Raw genomic sequence first — 9,977 nt, 5'->3', positions numbered from 1 at the left:
CAGATCTCGTTGTGAAACAAACATGTGGAAAAAAATCTTCTAAGGCACGCTCAGCCTGGGTCACCCTGTATAAGTAGCGGTCAAGGCGGGAAGGGGAGAGTTTTCGAATAAATGGTGTCGAATAAAAAAATCGGAAATTAATAGTTAGTCAATATTGTAACATTTTTGTGGTAAAATTAAGATAGTACCGGGTGTCCCACTAAGAATAGCTCTCGGCTGTATCTCGGAAAGTATTAGCCGTAGGGGCTGCGGAAAAAATATTTATAACTAAAGAGGCTATGAGAAATTGCTGGATATTATTTTCATGTTTGTAGAACGACCGCTAGGGGGCGCAACTGCAACAAAAAATAAGAAAATGGAGTTTTATACAAGTTTGCCAAGATAAGGTATACTATAAGTAATAGCTTCATAGTCTTCAGTAAATTTTGAATATTTTTTGTTACAACCATTTACCTCTATCTACCACAATAAAGTGGTGGGGGAAGGTTAGATCTATTTTTATTTAAATATTAATAACTCTGGACTGGATGATCGGAATCCAACAAGCGAGGGCTCGTTTAAAAGAGCATTTCTTACTCTATTATATACCATATAAACAATAATAATAAGCTTTTGAACATAGACGCTAGGGGGCGTTGTCTTACAATTTAACAAACATTGCGCGTTTTTTCGAAAAAATTAAATGCAATAGTATATGTAATTTTAGCTGATCGAAAAGAGTAGTAAAAGCTTAAAAAGTCAGCGAAAACCGCATCTTGATATCTTCTTTCAAACCGAAGATATTAGCAAAATTATAATAAATACCAAAAAATAAGCCCTTAATTACCTTATTTTTACAATACGGTATCAGTAGCCCTCTTGATTATGCCCATTCTAACAAAAAATAAGATAAAAACATTTAGTTTATTTTAAAATCGACGATATACCAGAATACCATAATACCAGATGTATTAATATCTAATAATTAAGATATTAATAACAGTGAACAAGAAACGATGATTCAGTGAAGTCATGGTAGGTTTTGGAAAAAAGTTGCTTTTCACGTAATAGTATAAACGTTAAATTGTTATTAGATCAACATTTTGATAGCCTTAGCAGCGTTTTTTTATTGATTTTATTATTTGAAGTAGTTGAAGTTGTTGGCATTTTGAAAAAGCAATCAAAAGATAAAAAAAAACGCTGCTAAGACTATCAAAATGTTAATCTAATAACAATTTGACGTTTACACTATTACGTCAAAGGCAACTTTTTTCCAAAGCCTACCATGACTTCAGTGAATCATCGTTTCTTGTCCACTGTTATTAATATCTTAATTATTTGATATTAATACCTCTGGTATTATGGTACTCTGGTATTTCGTCGATTTTAAAATAAACTAACTGTTTCTACCTTATTTTTTGTTAGAATGGGCATAATCAAGAGGGCTACTGATACCGTGTTGTAAAAATAAGGTAATTAAAGGCTTATTTTTTGGTATTTATTATAATTTTGCTAATATCTTCGGTTTGAAAGAAGATATCAAGATGCGGTTTTCGCGGACTTTTTAAGCTTTTTCTACTCTTTCCGATCAGCTTAAATGACATATACTATTGCATTTAATTTTTTTGAAAAAACGCGCAATGTTTGTTAAATTGTAAGACAAGGCCACCTAGCGTCTACGTTCAAAAGCTTATTATTATTGTTTATATGGTATAATATAGAGTAAGAAACGCTCTTTTAAACGAGCTCTCGCTTGTTGGATTCCGATCATCCACTCCAGAGTTATTAATGTTTAAATAAAAACAGATCTAACCTTCCCCCACCACTTTATTTTGGTAGATAGGGGAAACAACTGGTTCTAACAAATAATATTCAAAATTTACTGAATATTAAGAAGCTTTTACTTATAGTACACCTTATCTTGGCAAAATTGTGTAAAAACTCCATTTTCTTAATTTTTGTTGCAGTTGCGCCCCCTAGCGGTCGTTCTACAAACTTGAAAATAATTTCCAGCAATTTCTCATAGCCTCTTTAGTCATAATTTTTTTTCCGCGGCCCCTACGGCTAATACTTTCCGAGATACAGCCGAGAGCTATTCTTAGTGGGACACCCTGTACATTATAATTTTAAATCGTTTAATAAATTAGTTCGTGTGTTTAAATATAAAGAGCAACGGAATCCGTAATAACATATAAGTGTAACTAGCGTTTCCAAACCGGTATCCTGGTGTATGTATTTAATCCCGAAATCCCGATATTTAGGGGGATATTAAAAAAACGTTCACAATTCTTTGACTAAAACAGTAAAAAAAATTGTTCTTTGAAATGGTTGTTTTGAACGAATAAAAAACATTCCAAGACTTCAGAGTCATAGAGTATGACTGCATTTGAATAATACTAAAAAAGAACTGAAATAGATATCTTGATCCTACCCTCTGAGCTAGAGTTAAAAAAAAGATTTAGAACATTAATTAAACAAGTAACAAAAAATATAACGAAAATAAGAAAATACTTAAAAAATAAACTGTAGAAAATAAATCATAACCAGATTCAGGAAAGATGACAATTTTCAGATGACAAACATGACAACAGCCAAAGAATATTATAGTTTTAAGAACTCTCGTGTGGAAGCTTTAGTGATTTGTCATACGGTGGCGCTTTTGAACATAATCGAAGCCTGAAAATGCTAATATTTTAAATTTTGAGGACTACGCGCGGCGATATTTCGTACGGTGTTGCCAAACATATTTTATTTCTCGATATTTAAAGAAATATGGCTGATTATATATTTCGTATATTCGATAGTACATGAGGCATCCTAAGGCTATGAAAAAACGTAGCTAGGAAAATAAAATTTTAGATTTTTAATTTTTTGCACCTCTAATAAAAATTACTTCTATTCCAATATAAAATTAACTAGTATGATTATATGTTATCTGTGCTAGTATTAGGAAACTGGAGTAAATACGGAGAATACTAATTCGTTCTCTAAGATGAGCACTACTACGTTACCTTTTAAAATTCGACCCATATGGGGGTGTAATTAGATAAAAGGATGTAATTATACAAAAAAATCTGTACCTACTTGGAGTATGAACTTTTGCACAGATGTGGCGCAATTGAACATTGATAAGCGATTTTGGAAATGTATAGCCTAAACTGGGGGTGAAATTTTATAACAAAAAATGTTAGTTCTAGGAGTATGAAATTTTGAGGACAGAGTTTCCTTTGAGTGACGAAAAATGAGTACCTAGGAAGCTAATTTTGACATTCATCCCTTAGAAATAAACTTAAAACCGTTAAAATCGGTTTTAGAAGTATTAATTTTGCAGACGTTCCTTATGTAACGTAATTTAGCATTAAGAAGCAATTTTTGGTAATTCGCCCTCTAAGGGTTTGAAATGAAGGGTTGAACGTTCGGGAACAATAAATTCTGTTCAAGGAATATGAAATTTTGCACAGAGGTTATTTATGTAGCGTAATTGAATATTAAAGTGATTTTTGGAATTCATTCTTTAAGGGGGTAAAACTAGGGTTGAAAATTTGTATAATTTTTTATGTAAAACTGTTTCTAGGACTAAGAAATTCTGTTCAGAGGTCCCCTAAATGATGAAAGTGAGTAACTAGAAGCGAATTTTAGGCATGCATCCTCTAAAAAATAAGGGATGAAAATTTGTACAAAAATTTTGTTAAATCGGTTTTAGAAGTATGAATTTTGCAGACGTTCCTTATGTAACGTAATTTACCACTAAGTAGCTACTTTGGAAATTTGCCCTCTAAGGGTGTGAAATGAGGGGTTGAACGTTCTGGAACAATAAATTCTGTTCAAGGAATATGAGAATTTGCACAGAGGTTCCTTATGTAGCGTAATTGAATACTTAAAGCGATTTTTGGAATTCATTCCTTAAGGGGGTAAACTAGGGGTGAAAATTTGTATAATTTTTTTATGTAAAATCCGTTCTAGGACTAGAGGTATGAAATTCTGTTCAGAGGTCCCTAAAATGATGAAAGTGAGTACCTAGAAGCGAATCTTAGGCATGCATCCCCTAAAAAATAAGTGATGAAAATTTGTACAAAATTTGTTAAAATCGGTTTTAGAAGTATGAATTTTGCAGACGTTCCCTATGTAACGTAATTTAGCACTAAGAAGCAATTTTTTGGAAATTCGCCCTCTAAAGGTGTGAAATGAGGGGTTTGAACGTTTTGGAACAATAAATTCTGTTCAAGGAATGTGAGAATTTGCACAGAGGTTCCTTATGTAGCGTAATTGAATACTTAAAGCGATTTTTGGAATTCATTCCTTAAGGGGGTAAAACTAGGTGAAAATTTGTATAATTTTTTTTATGTAAACTGTTCTAGGACTAGGAGTACGAAATTCTGTTCAGAGGTCCCCTAAATGATGAAAGGGAGTACCTAGAAGCCAATTTTAGGCATGCATCTCCTGAAAAATTAGGGGATGAAAATTTTACCAAAAAATTTGTTAAATCGGTTGTAGAAGTATGCATTTTGCAGACGTTCCTTGTGTAACGGAATTTAGCACTCAAGAAGCAATTTTTGTACCTGCCCTCTAAGGGTGTGAAATGAGGAGTTGAACGTTCTGGAACAAAAAATTCTGTTCAAGGAACATGAGACCCTGCACAGAGGTTTATTACGTAGCGTAATTGAATAATTAGGGATGCTTTAGATTAACTCTGTAATTGCATTTATGTAAATATAAAATAAAAATTTGTATAATTTCTTTTGCGTAAATCCGTTCTAGGACTAGAGGTATGAAATTCTGTTCAGAGGTCCCTTAAATGATGAAAGTGAGTACCTAGAAGCGAATTTTAGGCATGCATCCTCTAAAAAAAAAGAGATGGCAATTTGTACAAAATTCTGTTAAAATCGGTTGTAGAAGTATGAATTTTGCAGACGTTCCTTATATAACGTAATTTAGCACTAAGTAGCACCTTTTGGAAATTCGCCCTCTAAGGGTGTGAAATGAAGGGTTCAACGTTCTGGGAACAATAAATTTGGTTCAAGGAATATGATGATGATTATATATGATGATTTGCACAGAAGTTTATTATGTAGCGCAATTGAATAATTAGAGCGATTTTAGGAATTCATTCCTTAAGGAGATAAAACTAAGGGTAAAATTTGTATAATTTTTATGTAAAATCCGTTCTAGAACTAGGAGTATGCAATTTGTACAGAGGTCCCTTATGTGATGAAAGTGAGTACCCAGAAGAAAATTTTGGACATGCACCCACTAAAAAATAAGCACTCCTTATAAAAACAATTAAAATAAAAATTTGTCTAAAAATAAAAAAAAAGTTGGGGTACACTTTATCACTTAGGGGTGTTAAAATAGATAACAACCTAGGAATAGGTTGTGACCAAACCAAACCAAACCAGACCCACTGAATATACATAAAATTTATCAAAATCGGTTTAGCCGTTTCGGAGATGGTAACAAAAATTAAAAAACAACCCCTATTAAAAAAGTAGGGATGATGGTGGAACGGTAAAAATTTAGGGTTATTTGTATTTATTAATGCCAACTAAAATAAAAAACATTTTTCTTTTCAAAAATAAAAATGAGGGTGGGCTAACCTTACCACATAAGGGTATAAAAAAATAGATAACAACCTATTCTTAGACGTACTGAATAATATACATATAAAATTTTATCAAAATTGGTCAATCGGAGATGGTAACAAAAATTAAATAACAAATCTCTATTAAAAAATAGGGATGATAGTAGAACGGTGAAAAATTTTTAGTTCTTTTTGTATTTTTAATGCAAAATAAAAAATAAAAAGGAGATCGAGTACAATTATAACGCGGTACAAATGTAACAGGTACAATAACTTTTTAAACAAATACATGCTGGCACCTTGTCAGTTATTCAAGTTCATGACTCAGTACAATCTGACGACAGTTGAGATTTTTGCAATGGTGCAGTGACATAACAATAGAGCTATATCTATTTATCGACACAAAAGCAAAACTTAAGCCATTTTATCAGTTCTTAAATAACTATCATATCTGATAGTTTACAGTCAATGTAGGTATATACTTTTGCAGTCTATGCATGTATATTTAACATGATATGGTTCAGTTTAAGGCAAATTTTGCCTAGTTTTTTAATTTCAATAAAAGTGCAGGGTTGTCAGTTCGGTACAATTGTGCAAATTGCAAAGGGTACTTTTGTAACATGTTACAATGATACCTACCCATTGTTTCGTTAGATGTACTCATTTTTTTAATTAACATGCCTAAGTAATAATAATAAATAGTGATAAGGGAACTTATAAAAAGAGCTGCGGGTTTGGTTGTGAACGAAAATCTTGGATTTCGACAAGTTGCTATATGTTGCGATACATTGCATACAAGTTGCGACAAGTAACACTTTTCCGTTATTTAAAAAAAATACAAGCTGGTGAAACTCCTAAAGTGGTTACAATCCATATACTCGAATTTTATCCCCTGAACAAGAAAAAGCATTTTTGGAAAAAAAGGAAATTCGCAAGTTGATATTTTTTAAAGTTTTTACTATCTTGTTTTATTATTGGTATTTTTTATAGGCGCATTAGTTTTTTTAGAACTCTGTTTGGAAAAATCTACGATTGTGACTAAGTTAGAATTATTCTTAGGAAAAATTCTATAGAATAGGTATAACTTTTGAAGATTGTTTTCGAAACCAGTTTTCCATAAATAAAGTTGGCATTATTTCTAGCAATTATTATTGTTTGAATGCATCCAAATCATATCTTAACGTTTGTCAGATTCTAGGAGCTAAAATTTTATTTGCTTCAGATGAAAAAATCAACATACTAAACACGTTACATTTGTCCCTCCTCTATGTTACAACTGTACCACCGCGGGGTACAATTGTAACACATGTCATCACACCACTGTTGCCTTTTTTAAGACTACATAGGTGAATATACCTTCGATTTCTTATGTGCATTTTGATGATAAATGTCTAGGCTATCTAAAGATAATAAGTACACTTCGCGAAATTTCTCATTCTATTTTTGAAAAATAAATTTCTAAAAACTGCTACAACTGTACCCGCTCTCCCCTATATATTTTTTCAAAATATAAAAAAGTGGGAATGGGCTACCCTTATCACTTAAGGGTATAAAAAATAGATAACAAACTATTTTCAGACCTACTCAATATACATAATAAAATTTCATCAAAATCGGCAAACTAGAAAAAAAATATAAAAAAAAAAAAACTTAAAAACAACCCCTATTAAAAAATAGGGATGATGGTAGAACGGTGAAAATTTAGAGTTGTTTGTATTTTTAAGGCCAAATAAAAATATTTTTTTTTTCAAAAATAAAATGAGGGTATTACCCTCTCGGCCACCCTTATCACTTAAGGGCATAAGAACAGATAACAACCTATTCTTAGACATACTGAATATACATACATATAAAATTTTATCAAAATCGGTCAATCGGAGATGATAACAAAAACTTAAAAAACAGCCCTCATTAAAAAATACGGGATGATGGTAGAACGGTGAAAATTTAGGGTTGTTTGTATTTTTAATGCCAAATAAAAATTAAAATAATTTTTTTCAAAATAAAAAAATGGGGGTGGGCTACCCTTACCACTCTAAGGGTATAAAAATAGATAACAAACTATTTTCAGACCTACACAATATACATAATAAAATGTCATCAAAATCGGCCAAGCTGTTTCGAGATGGTATCAAAAAACAACACCTATTAGAAAATAGGGATGATGGTAGAACGGTGAAAATTTAGTTGTTGTATTTTTAAGACCAAATAAAAAAATATTTTTTTTTCCAAAATAAAATATGTTTTTTTTTTTTTATTTTATAATGGTATAAAAATATAACAAACTCATTTTCTGACCTACTCAATATACTTATAAATTTCATCAAATCGGCCAAGCCGTTTCTCGAGATGGTAACAAAATCTTAAAAACAAAAAAAAAAAAAATAGGGGATGATGGTAGAACGGTGAAAATTTAGGGTTGTTTGTATTTTAATTCTTAAATAAAAAAATTAAAATATTTTTTTCAAAAATAAAAAAATGGGGGTGGGCTACCCTTATCACTTAGGGGTATAAAAATAGACAACAAACTATTTTCAGACCTACTCAATATACATAATAAAATGTCATCAAAATCGGCCAAGCTGTTTCGGAGATGGTATCAAAAAACAACCCCTATTAGAAATAGGGGATGATGGTAACGGGTAGTACTTAGAGTTGTTTGTATTTTTAAGGCCAACAAAAAAATTATTTTTTTTCCAAAATAAAAATGAGGGTGGGCTACCCTCTCGGCTACCCTTATCACTTAAGGGTATAAGAATAGATAACAACTTATTCTTAGACGTACTGAATATACATATAAAATTTTATCAAAATCGGTTAAGCCGTTTCGGAGATGGTAACAAAAAATTAAAAAAACAACCCCTGTTAAAAAAATAGGGGATGATGGTAGATCAAAATCGCTTAACCGATTTTGATAAAAGTTTGTTTCGGAGATGGTAACAAAAAATCTTAAAAAACAACCCCTGTTAAAAAATAGGGGATGATGGTAGAACGGTGAAAATTTAGGGTTGTTTGTATTTTTTAATGACAAATAAAAAAAATTAAAATATTTTTTTTTTCAAAAAATAAAAAAAAAAAATGGGGTGGGCTACCCTTATCACTTAAGGGTATAAAACAGATAACAACGTATTCTCAGATCTACTGAATACATATAAAATTTACCAAAATCTAAGCTGTCGGAGATGGTAACAAAAATTAAAAATATCCTATTAAAAAATAGGGATGATGGTAGAACGGTAAAAACTTAGGGTTGTTTGTATTTTTAATGCCAAATAAAAAAATAAAATATTTTTTTAAATAAAAAAATGGGGGTGGGCCACTCATCACTTAAGGGTATAAAAATATATAACAACCTGTTTTAAGACCTACTCAATATACTTATAAAATTTCATCAAAATCGGCTAAGCCGTTTCGAAGATGGCAAAAAATAAAAACAACCCCTATTAAAAATAGGGGATGATAGCAGAACGGGGAAAATTAGGGGGTTGTTTGTATTTAATGCCAAATAAAATAACATTTTTCTTTCTCAAAACTAAAAAAATGAGGGTGGGTTACCCCCTCGGCTACCCGTACTGCTAAGGGTATAAAATAGATAACAACTTATTCTTAGACGTACTGAATATACATTTAGACGATGAATCTCTAGGGCGTTAAACTCAATGATTAAAATAAAATACAGTAAAAGTGGGGCCGATGGCGTAAAAAATCGAGAACAAAATACAAAACAGCTGTTTACGCCAGGCGCGCGCGGAACAAGTGAATGCTCGGCGGTTGACAGGCTTCAGCGAGCATTGTGCGTCGACGGTGGCGCCCTTCCACCGATCGTCGCTGGTCACTTGCCGAACTACGTCCAATACTCGCGATCCCTATTATGCGAGCGACCACGAGCGCGAGTGTTGACTGGTGATGCTAACACGGCCAATCCTGACACTTCGGCGTCCCGACGATCATTGAGGTCCAACAACAACTCACTTGAAAAATCTATATTTTCATCCAGAGAACCACATTCTTTAACAAACACAACTTGGTTTAACAGAATCAACGACATCGTACTAACGCCGCGCCGCAGGTGACTTAAACAACACGTCACAAGACCGATTATTTACAAATCACAACATTTCAGCCCATAAATTGTCTCAAAACTCAACATAATAAAACAGTTCGATAATCATCTAAACACGACATTGACTCAGAGGCTGAGCCCATTAACATGACCTCGTCGTTTCTAATGCAAAACACGGGTTCAGCGGTTAAGGCGCACCAGCATGGAACAATCGAGACTAGATCAACTCAAAATATCAACTTTAAGTATAACTTCATTCAGAGGCTGAATCCTGTGGCATGGCTACGACGTTTCTAACGCAAAACACGAGCTCAGAGGCCAAGGCAGCAATACGTAACTGAACGAAGCGCCACCGAT

The sequence above is a fragment of the Sitophilus oryzae genome, unplaced genomic scaffold, assembly GCF_002938485.1.
Source record: "Sitophilus oryzae breed Bouriz unplaced genomic scaffold, Soryzae_2.0 scaffold_1515_pilon_pilon, whole genome shotgun sequence".
Classification (NCBI taxonomy): domain Eukaryota; kingdom Metazoa; phylum Arthropoda; class Insecta; order Coleoptera; family Curculionidae; genus Sitophilus; species Sitophilus oryzae.
The sequence above is the reverse complement of the archived record's forward strand: the minus strand, read 5'-3'. Positions refer to the sequence as shown.